The sequence below is a fragment of the Canis aureus genome, chromosome 27, assembly GCF_053574225.1.
Source record: "Canis aureus isolate CA01 chromosome 27, VMU_Caureus_v.1.0, whole genome shotgun sequence".
NCBI lineage: Eukaryota > Metazoa > Chordata > Mammalia > Carnivora > Canidae > Canis > Canis aureus.
Genome location: NC_135637.1, coordinates 12438590 through 12452409, shown reverse-complemented (window position 1 = coordinate 12452409; position 13820 = coordinate 12438590). Strand labels below are relative to the sequence as shown.

The following is a 13820-nucleotide window of genomic DNA, read 5'->3' as shown; positions in this document are numbered from 1 at the left end:
CACTCATCCAAGGTCATATGGCTGGGAAGTGGCATCATGGGGACTTGAACTTATGTCTTTCTGGATTCTTTCCTCCAGATGCTGACATGGCAAACTTTCTCTGACCTGTCTGTCCTCAACAAGGACTCATGTGACTTGAAGACCAGGAGCATGGCTGGGCCTAATCATTCTGTCTGTCCATCTGTTTGTCCTTCGATCTATCGATCCATCCATCCACTTACACTCAACTGTTATTTAAGCACCTACAATGTTGCCTGGAACAAACCAGACCCAGATCCTGCCCTCACAGAGCCACAGGTCACGGGTCACAAAGGCAACACAATTACAACTGTAGTCCATCAGGCCCTCTTAGCAGGCCTCACAGCTCTGGCTTCCAGAAAATCCAGGTGGTAATTCGCTTCTCATTGGAGGCAGGCCAAGAACTGACATTTGGCAGGCAGTGTGGGTTCAAGTTCGGATGTTCTTGCTTACTAGCTCTGAGAGCTTGGGCAGACCACTGGCTTCTCTGCTGCTAAGCTTCACTGCTGTTAAATGGACTCACAGCATCCACTCCCTCTTGGTGGTACAGGCAGGATGAGAGGCTTGTGGTTGGCACAGGCTCCAGGCTGCAGGAAGTGCCTGGAAGGGCTGGGTGCTCAAGGGCCTAGGGTGTTGCTTGAGCTGGAGCCAATGCCAATGCTAAGGCCTCAAGGGAATGGCAACTTTCCATGCCCTGATGCTGGGCTGAGGCCCAGAGCTGGGGTGGGGACACTGTTTTCATCAGCAAATTCTGTCAGCTGGATCTAACCATTTCTCTTTTTCTCTACTGTTATCGCCTGCCTGGGTGACTGTAGGAGCCTCCTTACTGGGCTCCCTGTCACCCTCATTCCCTTCCCCATCTAGAAGTCACAGGGTTGCTGCTAAACTTGTATATCCTGTTTCTCCTCTGCTCAAAACTCTTCCATGCTCGCACTGACTGGGAGCCAAGACCAAAGCACTCACCGCAACATCACAGCTTCACGTGATTCATCTCTAGCCTCACTTCCTTCTATTTCTGTTTTGCTCACTCTCCTCCAGCCACATGGGGCCCTTGCTGACTCCTGAACACATCAAGCACATTCCTGCCAGAGGGTCTTTGTACTGGCTGTTCCTTCTGCCCAAAATGCTGGGTTTTTGTTTGTTTGTTTGTTTGTTTCAGAATTCCACATGGATCTTTCCTTTGCCTCCTTTAGTCTGGGCTCTTACATCACCTTCTCACAGGGGCCTGATTCACTATCCTATTCAAAATAACAAGCACCTCCTTCCTACTTCACCAGTCCCTCTTTCTGCTTACTTTTCTCCAAGTCACTTGTTATCAGCACATTTATGAGGGTGCTTCTCTTATTTGTTTACCATCTGTTTCCACTGCCCACCCCCCTCCAATGTCAGATCCAGAAGGACACAAACTTTGTCTGTTTGGGTCACTGATGTATCCCCAATGCTCGGCTTATAGTAAGTGCTCAATACTGTTGAGTAAATGAATGTATAAATAAATGAGCAAATGAAAGGTGGGATGGCCAACGCTGGGCCCCAATCTCCTTCCCCCTGTACTTGCCCCCACTCGGTGCTTCGCCCCACCTTCAGGGCTCCATCATAGCCCTAAACATCAGGCAGGAAAACAAGCCAGCTCTTGCAGCAGGCAGGACCTGGAGGTGGCTGTCCTTAAGAGAGGATGCCAATCAAACACCTAATTATCTCGCCACGAACTGGGAGCCACATCCGATCACTTCCTCCTGCCCTTGATTGCTGCTTTATATTCCGGAGTTCTCAGAATGCAAAACCTCACAGCACCAGGAAAATAAAGTAGTCCTCACTCTGGCGGGTGTCAGGTGAGGAGCCAGGGGTCCCTGGTGTTCCTCTCTTAGGGCCAACACATCTGGTCCAGCTGGGCGAGTTGGTCAGGCAGCTGCCCTCTGTGTGCTTCACCCACCTCTGTTAAGAAGGGGGAATCAGGGGATCCCTGGGTGGCGCAGCGGTTTGGCGCCTGCCTTTGGCCCAGGGCGCGATCCTGGAGACCCGGGATTGAATCCCACGTCGGGCCCCCTGTGCATGGAGCCTGCTTCTCCCTCTGCCTATGTCTCTGCCTCTCTCTCTCTCTCTGACTATCATAAATAAATAAAAATTAAAAAAAAAAAGAAGGGGGAATCATATCAAGTAATCATTCATTCATTCACTCATTCATTTAATCAAAGGTTCACTGAGCACCTACTAAATGCCAGGCACTTCCTAGGGGCCACAGTGGTGATTATTCATCACATCACAGGAACTAAGTGCTTATTATATGGTGTTGCTTTTCATGTCTTGGTTCATCTCATCTCTGACAGCTGGGGAAAACAAGTCTTAAAGAGATGATGTCACTCATCACAGTCAGGCAAAAGCAATGCTGGGCCTTAAATCTGAAACTCTCTTCTCCAAACCAGGGCACTACTTCTAAAGTCTGTACCATTTTCAATATCTTTTCTTAAATTCATTTTTCTGAGCAGCCTATCCTTTGAAGTGGGGGTGGACTGGGTGTGTAAGAAAGTCTCTCTCTCTCTCCTTTTAACGCACCAGTCCATCTCAGAAAGCTGTGGAAAAATTCACTGATGTACAGGGCTAAGGTGATGACTGGTGTACAACCCAGGTGGAGAAGGAAGTATTGATAGAGAGCCTGCTGTGTGCAAGATAGGGTTTTAGGAGCCTCGAGTAGCTCGGTGGTGGAAGATGAGAGGCACGCAAAAGCACAGGAGTCCGAAGAGAAGTGTGTGGGGAGAAAGCTGTAGCAATAGAATATGGGTGCTGGCATCTGAGGAGGAAGACCCATGGGCCAAGGTGTGGAGGGTGGAAAACCCAGGCTCTGCTGTGGAGTGAATGACTGCCTGGAAACATATTAGGGACTCCTGGAAATTAGGGTCAGAAAGCCATGAGATTAAGGCAAAAGTAATTGGAAGCCAGAGAAAGCTGTTCAAGCAGAGAAGGGCCCTTGCTTCAGGCAACTCTGGAAAGCCACATTGGCAGGAGAATGAGCCTGGAAGCCAGGAGAGCAGATACACTGACTCCTGCTACCTGCCAGGGAGGCGAGAGTGAGTGGGGGCAACAGGTAAGAGAAAGAGGCGATGAGTGTCAGGACTTCCTGGAAAGGAATTGATGCCACTGAGCAACTGGGAGGTTGAAGGCAAGACAGAGAGAGAGGGCTCTCAAATGGAGGCAACTGGGCACGGTCACACACGACTCATACTCGGAATCCCGGGCCTGCACTGGCTTGGCCCTTAATTTGCTGGTTAACTTTGGCAAGTGCGACCTCCCACTGCCCCACTGTTTAACTCATTAAATAAAAGCAAGATATCTCGAGGGGTTACTGGGAGGATATGAAGAAATGTATAGATGCAATTTCTTCCTAAACAAATGGGAGGAATTAGTGTTAGTAAATGTCTAGTGGAGTCTAGTTTTGTAAGTGTGAAGATGGAAACATTTTCAAAGAAGAGTATTTTGTAGGGGTGGTAAGGGGGAAGAGGGAGCCAGAGTTCAAAGTAAATGCCCCCCTCACCCTGTTCTGTGGGTGTACCTGACTCCCAGGGACATCCCTGAAGACCAGCCCTAATTTGGCTGCATTCCATATACTGTGGCTATTCTTTTTACGATTGAAAGGTATTTATTTATTGAGATGCCACCTCCAGGAAGGAGGTCCTGATTGAAGGGGGCTGCCTAGGCAGGATCACCTGAGGGTTCCTGCAAGACTCCTCTACTATTCAGATGACCCCACAACTCAATCTCCTATCTGAGACTGCCCTGACACCTCAATAAGCAACCTAACTAGCTGTTTCCTGTTCAGGGTTCCAGTCTTATGTCCACACCAAGGTGCGTAGGGTACTAATGCATAATTCTTCCATTTGCAGAGTGGAAAGAACAAAAGGGGTGGAAGAAAACAACTTTTTTTTTGGGAATTGTCTCTTTTTATCTACCCATATTTTATTAAAATGTTTATTATAAACATTAATGTGAAATTCCCACCAAGGTGGCTTTAATTACCTGAAACGGACCAGGGACTCCCTTACACCCCCTACTGCTTTCCTAGTGCTCTAAGTAAAGTGATGGACAGGGAAGCCCATATGAGGCAGGCACTGATCTGATGAGGAAAGTTCTAAGATGAAACTCAGACCCTTACCACAAGATGGGGTGTCCTGCTCTTTCCCCAAACCACAAAAGCCATTTTCCAAAAACAATACTGATAAGACCCTTCTCTCCAAATGTTCTCTCCCCATACCAGAAAGGCCTTTTATCTCTGTACTATGAGACATAACAAAATTTCCCCCTACCAACAGACACACAGTCTATACAGAATTGGGTTTTACTGTATTTATTGATAAAAAGGAAACAGAATGACAGACTGGTCTGACCTAGACTAGGGACTGTGGACATCCTTTCTCTTCTCCTCGCTCATCTTGTCTATTTTCTTTTTCTAGAGCGCCTAGAGAGGCCCCAGGACACACAAAGATTTTCCCACTGTTGGGCTTAGATGAAGACTTAGGAGTGTGGGCTGGGCTTGAATCCTGATTCTGCTAGTCTCTAGCTGGAAAAGCCTAATGCCAGAGCCCCAACTGCTTGATCTATAAAATGAGGATGCTCCTGCTTTGTGAGCATCATTTGAGCTGGAGGGATGGGGGATGGACATCAAGTCAAGCAACCCAGAAGTAAGAGTACCAAGAAGCAATGTAGAGCACTGGGCTTGCAGTAGCCATTCAGCCCAGGGTTCAAATCTTGCCTGCTGCACTTGTTAGCTCTGACCTGGGCAAGTCACTGCACTTCTCTGAGCCTCAGTTTCCCCACCTGTAGCATGAAGAGAATAAAAATACTGAATGAATCCCAGCCAAGTACCTTAAATATCTCTAACTTGTCCAGAAATAATAACCACCCCCTCTGCCGCCTTCATCCAAGCTGCCACCATCCCTCGCTTGGACTATTTCTGGGGCCTCCTTCCTTCTCTCCCTGCTCTCACTCTTACCTGCTACAAACCCATTTCCATGTAGCAGCTGGAGTGAGCTGTTCAAACGTGAATCAGTTCTTGCCTCTCCCTGGCTTGAAACTCTTCCATAATTTATTTGCCATGGGCTTAGATTAGAATCCAGACTCTCCTCACTGGGGACTACAGGGTCCAGCCAATGCTCAAGGTCCTGGCTTTATGTGGGGGGCTATCTCTCCCTCAATTCTAGACACTTTGAGTTTTCCAATGCACCAGCCTCTACCCCACCTCAGGCAATTGCAAAAGCCTGTTCCCTTTATTTGCAATCCCTTCCCCTCCTCCCCCAAATTTCAGAGTAGATCACCCCTTCCTTGCTCCTTTTTCACAGAGTATTCATCATCTTTTGCAAAGATAAGCTTATTTGCATATTCCAGCATCAGCCTCCTCTCTAAGACTAAAAGCTCCAGGAGGGCAGGGACTTAGTGTGTCTTGTTTTCTAGTCTCAGCATCTAGGCCTGTGCCTGGCATAAAGCAAAGCTTAATGGACATTTCTTTCTTTTTTTTTATTAAAGATTTTAAAGTAATCTCTATGCCCAATGTGGTGCTTGAACCCAACCTCAAGACAAAGAGTTGCATGCATGCTCCATCAACTGAGCCAGCCAGGTGCCCCTAAGACCGATCTATCTATCTATCTATCTTTTTTTTTTTTTTAATTTTTTTATTTATTTACTTATGATAGTCACAGAGAGAGAGAGAGAGAGGCAGAGACACAGGCAGAGGGAGAAGCAGGCTCCATGCATCGGGAGCCTGATATGGGATTCGATCCCGGGTCTCCAGGATCGCGCCCTGGGCCAAAGGCAGGCGCCAAACCGCTGCGCCACCCAGGGATCCCTCTATCTATCTATCTATCTATCTATCTATCTATCTATCTATCATCTATCTATCTATCTAGTCTTTCTTTCTTTCTTTCTTTCTCTTTCTTTCTTTCTTTCTTTCTTTTTTCTAAGATTTTATTAATTTATTTTATTTGAGAAAGAGCACACTAGCATGAGCAGGGGGTGGGGGAAGACAGAGGGGAAGGGAGAGGAAGAGAGAAAGAATTCCCAATGGACTCTGCTCAGAACCCACCTTGGGGCTTGATCTCACCACTCCAAGGCCATGACCTGAACTAAAACCAAGAATTGGATGCTTAACCAACTGAGCCACCCAGGTGCCCCACTCCTAGACATTTCTTGAATGAGTATTTCCCTCACTGAATTTCCTTGTGTTTCAAATGAATATAACACATATGAAAGGGCTCTGATAACTACAAAATGTTTCACACAAATAAAACAAAAACAACAGGGATCCCTGGGTGGCGCAGCGGTTTAGCGCCTGCCTTTGGCCCAGGGCGCGATCCTGGAGATCCGGGATCGAGTCCCACGTCGGGCTCCCGGTGCATGGAGCCTGCTTCTCCCTCTGCCTGTGTCTCTGCCTCTCTCTCTCTCTCACTGTGTGCCTATCATAAAAAAAAAAAAAAAAAAAAAAAACAAAAAAAAAACAATTCTATAAGAGTGGAAAGAACTTACTTTGGGACCTAGAGGCAGGAAAGGAAGAGCAAGAAGAATTAGGAGGAAAAGGCAAAGCAAAGCAAGGCGGGGAGAAAATTCAGGATTAATGAGATGGAACTAGTGGGTTCCCCCAGACAAACTTGTGGGGCTGGTGGTAGAAGGTGGGTTTGGCCTGGCAGACAGACAAGCTCTCTCAGGTGATTCCAGACCAGCCTGCACTGCAGTCTTGTTCCTGCTGAGTTGATGGGAAAGCCATTTCTGCTCTCACACAAAACAGACCACTGCTGGCACTGAACCTGGTATGTTGTCTAGCCAAACTTTCTTTCAGGTGCAGGAGAACAGATTTTGCCATCCCAAGATATGCCTCTTTGGCTTATCAATTATTTTAGGCTGATTATTTTAAAGAAACTGAAGACACAAGAGAAGCTCTAAAACTGGGTAGAAATTACCCTTTTGTAAGAGATATTCAGACTTATTAGGGAAATCTCTATTTGTAAGGGTGTCTCCCTTTCAGTACCAGAAAGAGGGGGAAAACTCTCCATCTCTAGAAACTGTTATCAGTGGAGAAGGCAGGAACTGAAATCTGTATAACAAGCTCATCTACTTTACTGAATCACCTCTTATAACAGATCCTCCCCTCCCTGAATCTTTTGTCTTTAGCTGAAAATGGTATCTAAGGTGATGGCTTTGGCCATTCAGGGAGTTACTCAGTATTCTAGGGTCTTTCCCATGTATAAAGGACATGTAGAAGTTATTAAACCCTTGATTGTTTTTTCCCTGTTAATCTGTCTCATGTCAATTTGATTCTTGTATCAGCCAGAAGTCTTGAAAGGTAAAAGAAAATTTTTTTTCTCCTCAACACAAGGAACTCTCATACTGCTTACATTCTGCTCACTTACAAGCCAATGGCATTCATTCACTCATGAAACATGCACTTGAGCACCTACTCTGTGCTAGGTACAAGGTCACTCACTGCCTGTGCGGTACTAACAATGTAGCATCTTAGCTTTTATGGATGAGGACGTGAAGTCAGGACTTACATGACATTTATATAGGCCTGGGGACCAGGTTGAATAACAAAAATATAAAGACAACAATAACAGAAACTGATTTTTTTTCTGCATGTACTCAGTGATAGACACTGTGCTAAGGGATTTATATTCATTCTTTGAGTCTTATAATAGTCCTTCAAAAATGATGTTAACATTCCTATTTTTCAAATGAGGGAACTGAAGTTAGGTCACAGACTTGGTTTAAAGCTACAGGGCTGGGATTTGAACCTTGGTTCTTCTGGTTCTAAGGACCATCTATGCTCTTTTCCTGACCCCATAGTATACCTTGACCAAAATCCCCAGAGCAACTTCTGGGGCTGGAAAGTACTTTCCTCTCCATTCTGAGGCACTAAGTACTATCTAGACATGTTATTCCAGGATGGATGCAGACCTATAAACCCTGAGGCCCATGCTTATCCCAGCTATCTGTGATTACAAGAGCTGAACTCAGACATTCCTCATAGAGATTCATCAAGGACCTAAGACATATTGAGCAATGGCCTTGAATTTCCAGAACTGTACTGTCTAATATGGTAGTCATTTGCTTCTTGTGAGGATTTAAATTCAGTACATCTAAAGTAATTTTTTTTTTTTAGAAAATCAGTTTCTTTTTTTTCTTTTTTTCTTTTTAAGATTTTATTTATCTATTTATTCATGAAAGACACAGAAAGAGAGAGGCAGAGACACAGGCAGAGGGAGAAGCAGGCTCCATGCAGGGAGCCCGATGCGGGACTCGATCCCGGGACTCCAGGATCACGCCCCGGGCCAAAGGCAGGCGCCAAACGGCTGAGCCACCCAGGGATTCCCCATCTAAAGTAATTTAGGTGAAATACAATTACAAATTCAATTCCTCAGTTCCACAAGTTAAATTTCAAGGGCTCAATAACTACCAGTGCTAGTGGCTACCATATTGGACAGTTCAGAATACATATTTACATTATCATAGAAAGTTCTATTGTACAGTGTTGCTTTAGAACATCTAAGATGTGTGGTTTTGTCCTATGCATTCCATGCCCCCTGCCTACCATTCATCTCTTCAAGTTGCAACAGCTCCCAGAATTCTCAGGTCAAAACCTGACTGAAATCAGGGACCAAAAATACATACTCAAATCTCAAGAAGACAGAACTAAATGCTGGTGAAGATGTGGAGCAACTGGAATGCCCAAATAGTGCTGGTGGGAATGCATGGTCCAGCCACTTTGGAAGCCAATTTGGCAGTTTTTTAAAAAGTTAAATATAAATCAGTCTTATGACCCAGTAATTGCACTCCTCTACTCAAGAGAATTGAAAATCTATGTTCACATAAAGACTAGTACATGCAAATTCATGGCAGTACTACTCACAATAGCCAAAAAGTGGAAACAGAACAGCTATCACCTGATGATGAATAAACAAAATGTGGCCTACAATGGAATATTATTTAATAATAGAAAAGAACAAAATACTCATACCTGTAATAACACGGATCAACATTGGAAACATAATATGAAGTGAAAGAAGCTGATAGAAAAGACTACATATTGTATGATCCTATTTTATGGAATGGCTAGAAAAGGCAAATCTATAGACACAGAGAGTAGATTCTTTGTCCTGGGGCTAGCAGTGGAATCAAGAAGTCATTGTAAGAAAAGAAAAAAAAAAAAAGAAGTCACTGTAAGGGCACAGACATTTTGGGGGAAATAGAAATGTTCTAAAACTGGATTGTGGTGATGGTTGCACAACTCTACAAGTATTAAAAGCCACTGAAATGTGCCATATACAATAGGTGAATTTTACTGTATGTAAACCATATCTCAATAAAGCTGTCTTTAAAAACTCAAAAGAAATCAGAAATAGGTAGGGAAAGCTATGTTTAGCTGCCACTTATAATCATAAAACTCATGGGAGCTTTCTTTTTGGAGCCTCTCTTCATCTTTGTACTGGACCATCATGACACTGACAGATATGGACAAGTCACTGGGTGTCAGGCTCTGTGGTCAGCATTTTACCTAAAGTGGTTACTAGTATCCCCATATCATAGATAGCAAAACTGAGGGCTCAGAGAAGGTACTACCCTGGCTCAAGGACACAGAGTGTGGCACAACCAGGGTTCAAAATCGTGTCTCTCTTGCCTCTCACAGTCCAAAGGATGTGGCATCCAGTTCTCTCAGCAATGCTGGTGGGAGCTCAGAAGAACAAATTCCATTCTGTGCCCTTGAAACCTTGAGCAGGTGGCTGGTTTCCCTCCCTCATGTTACCTGACACCTTGCCAGGTGGCCAGGACCCATGGGGTCAGTTTCAGATGATTTTTATTCTAAAGCAATGTTTTGTGCATTTCTTTCTTTCTTTTTTTCCCTAGGGGTTTATAAACTCTGTCTTTTCTGTATCAGGTTGAAACTTAGAATACAGGTTGTCAGCCAACATGCCAGGCATTTTTCTAAAAATAACCCAAATTGGTTAAGCCATTTTTAAGCGATGGAACAGTCAGGAGAGGGGGGAAAAAGTTGTTGGGCAGGAGGAGGAGGGAGGAATTTTAAAGGTGATTTCAGAGGCTTTTTTGGAACAGCTTCAAACTAAATATAAAAAAAAGTCTTGTCTGAGTAAGAGGAACATGGATCAGTGGCTGCAGATGCTGGCCACGGGATGCTATGTGGTTTTCTCTGGCGCTCTGGGCCTCAGCCTGGCTCCTCAGGGTGGGCATTTCCCTGTGTATTATTCTCCAGAATACCCCAGGTAGAATGTAGACAGGTAGACAGAGAAGTAGGAGGGAGGGTAGAAGTGGGGAGGGGAACCGGGCAGAGTAGAGGACTGTCTTCAGGAGTTGGAAGGACATGGGAAGATGGGATCCCAAAGGGCACAATCAAGGCTGGAGTTTGCTGCTCCCTCTTGGGCAAGACCACCTAGGTGCTGAGGGTTTCATCCTGTTAATGTTAAGTCAAACTTGCATCTGAATGTACATTCATTCCAATGTGCTAACCAGTTCCCAGCAGAACTCAAGGGAGGCAGGGGCCTGGCAGGTGGTATTAAGGAATCAAGGGGTAGGAAGGGCATGGCAAATGAGACAAGTGTCTCTGTGAAAGTGGCCAGTGATACTCAGCTCTGGCTAGTGCCACATGGAATTGTGGGCCCAGTAGGGTGAGAGAGTCTGAATCTGCAGAAGAGCCCGAATCCAGATTTTTAATTTGAAAATCTCCCGATTTTTAATTTTTGGCAACAAATTCAGAAAAAATCTTAACAATGCAGTTGGTGCCAAACAAAACAGATTTACTGGGGGATTTGGACCTTGGCCTGCCAGTTTGCAAACTCTGGTCTAGCCTGTTAATTACATGGGATGGAGAGAATAATAACAATGATGACTTATGTTCACAGTGTGCTTAGGATGTCCCTGGCCCTGTGCTAAAAAAAAAAAAAAAACCAGGGAGATAGGCTCTGTTATTTCCCTTTTAAAGAGAAGTACATGGAGGCACAGAAAGGTTAAGTCGTTTACCCAAGGTTGCTCAACTGAGGTGTCAGGGTTGGACTCAGGCCAGGAGTCTGGCTCTGGAGCCTTGCTTTATTTTTTTAAAGATTTTATTTATTTATTCATGAGAGACACACAGAAAGAGAGAGAGAGAGAGAGGCAGAGACACAGGCAGAAGGAGAAACAGGCTCCATGCAGGGAGCCTGACGTGGGACTTGATCCCGGGACTCCAGGATCATGCACTGGGCTGAAGGCAGGCGCTAAACCGCTGAGCCACCCAGGGATCCCTTAGAGCCTTGCTTTAACTAAAAGGTGATTGCAAGCTACGTGGCCATTGGTGTGACATGTCCACTCTGTCCTGTAAGATCAGAGACCCCCGGAGATGAGGGGGTCCTTAACACTGCCCAGATTCATCACCCACACCTTTTATCAGCCCAAAGAAGTTGGGGAGGAGCCCAAGGGTGAGAGCAGCATGTGGAATGTGGGTTTATTTCACTGTCTACTCCATCCTGGCTGCTCAGGGCTCAGATGACCCTAGCAGGTGGTTAGGAAGATCAATGCAGCTTTTCAGATGGGTGTCTCCAGTTTGTGCACGCTGCCCACAGGAACCAGCTTCCCTCCCATCCTACCATTCTATGGAGGTAGGGGGCGGAGGCTAAGCCACAGGGTGGGGCTGACCACTAACTCTGTCCTCTAGCCAACATGAGGTCCCCAGGCTGGCTCACCACCCCCACACCTCCAGTTCCTTCCTCCCAGGATCCCAAACAAGGAGTGGGTTCACGGCAAAACGCTCATTACTATTTCCATCCTGCTTTTTTTTTTCTAGCAGATGTGCGGCCATTACAATAGCAGGAAGAAAATAGAAAGAAATTTCAGAATTTGTTCTCCAAAGATATTCAAATTAGTTAATCAAGGGGCTTATTATTGCTTCTCTTCTCCCCCCACCCAGCTATCCATGAGGATAATTGATCAGCTGCTAATAACTGATTATACTTCACAAGTGTTTTCTTATACCCATTACCAGCGTGTTTAAAGACATTTTGTAAAGTTCTAATTATCCCAAATTGTTCCACTGTAGAAAACACCTTTGGAACAGTCTGTCGTTGGCCATGCCAGGGATGCCATGCTGGGTCAAAGCGTATTTGGAGGTAATGATGTGCAGCCTGGAGAATCCCATACCCTTCCTCCTCTCCTGGACTTCTGCATCCCTCCTCCCTTCCTCCAATCCATTCTCACAGGGTGCTAGGATGCTGGCCCCCAACCATCATCCCTTAAAGACAGGCCAGCTCCAAACTCCTTCCCACATACTTCATTCATTCACTCACTTACTCACTGTTTCATTCACTCATTCTTTGTCTTCACTCATTCATTTTTTTCATTTAACACAGTAGTTCTCAAACTTTTGTTGTCTCGGGACCTGCACCAGTGCTGGAAGGTCGCGAGATTGCCCCAAAGGAGGGGGTGATGCTGGTCCTGGAATGTGAATTCTTCACATTCCCCAGGTGAAGAGGGGAAGCACATGTTGTTCCTTACAGGCAGAAGGAGCAGGAAATCCAAGAGCCCAGAGGTGAGGCAAGGCACAGCAGATTTCAGCAAGTGAGAAGAGAGAGATGGCAGTGAGCGTGCCTGAGCATCATAACAACACAGTAATAAAAAGGACAATAAAGAACAGAAGGTGGCTACATATGTCCACTGTGGACTGGATACCTTCTTAGCTTCCATGTATTATGTCATGTTGCCCCCCCCCCCCCCAACAGCCCCACTAGTTAAGCACCACCCTTACCACTGCTGTATGGCTGGGGAAACTAGCTCAGACAAGTCAGCAGTTGCCCAGCACTTGCCCAAGACTGGAAATGTTCAAACCTGCACACGCTGGCTTCAGAGACTGCAGGACGGGCTTCTCTGCTGTTTGTTCTTGAGGGGTGCTACGGGGCAGGAGAAACAAGGCCCTTGGTTCCTAGAAGCAGGGTTCCTCGTAAATCTGTGACACCAGACTCTCCCTGACAGCACTGCAGGGGCAGGAAGTGAAGGCAGTGAGCAGTCAGCAAGAGAAGTTGGTAGGACTGAGTGTAAGGAGCGTCTTAGTAGTAGCATGGGGAGAAACCCTGGAGGGTGTAGGGTCCAACCACAGGATTCATGCACATGCCAGACTAAACGCCAGGCACCAGGCTGTGGGGGACAGGGGCAGAGCACATGCAAGGCTGAAGGCTCTTAAGCAGATCGAGAGTTAAATCAGGCTCACGAGGACATGCACATGGAGACACACACAGCCTGACTGCCTCTGTTTTGCCTTGATTCCTCCAGGCTATGGGGCTGAGATCTACCACCATCAGAGGTGCATCTTTGCGAAGATACAAATGGTCAGATGATTGGCTTACAGTGCCAGGCAATTCTAGGGATGCTAAAAAAATATATTGAACTAATATAGTGGCCAAAAAACATCAGAGGTAGAAGGCATCAGATGTCAAAGAAATATAAGTGTTAAGTGGACCTTGGTTTGAACAGCTGGGGCACGGTGGGGGTAGTAGAGGAGCATCTACCATGAATGTGGGGAGAGGCCTCCCTTTGGAAGGTCAGTGATAGGAGTGTGAGTGTGTAAATGAGCAGGCAGCTGATAGGACGCATAGCAGACCCTAACTTGCTTACGTTGGACAAAGTGGGAATGTGTCCCCATTCTCTGCAAGTCCTGAGTGGTAACTGCTGAATTAAAAAGAACAGATAAAATAAGACTGCAAAGGAAAGGCCACAGAGTGGGAAAAGGTATGTGCATTTTACCTAATAAAGGACTGAGTCCAGAATCAGAACTTCCTAAAACTTCATTA

The 13820-nt window shown here is 45.8% G+C and overlaps 1 protein-coding gene across 17 annotated transcripts in view; it reads right to left on the bottom strand.

Moving 5' to 3' along the window:
• Positions 1 to 13820, bottom strand: part of CUX2 (cut like homeobox 2) — a 283562-nt gene that overhangs the window by 110761 nt on the left and 158981 nt on the right. Inside the window, exon 2 of one of the 17 annotated variants that reach the window (XM_077875630.1) lies at positions 12862 to 13007. The exons of the other annotated variants lie outside the window; for them this stretch is intronic. The gene's annotated coding sequence lies outside the window, so the exon portion shown is untranslated. The remainder of the gene's footprint in view (positions 1 to 12861; positions 13008 to 13820) is intronic. 17 annotated transcript variants of the gene reach the window in all.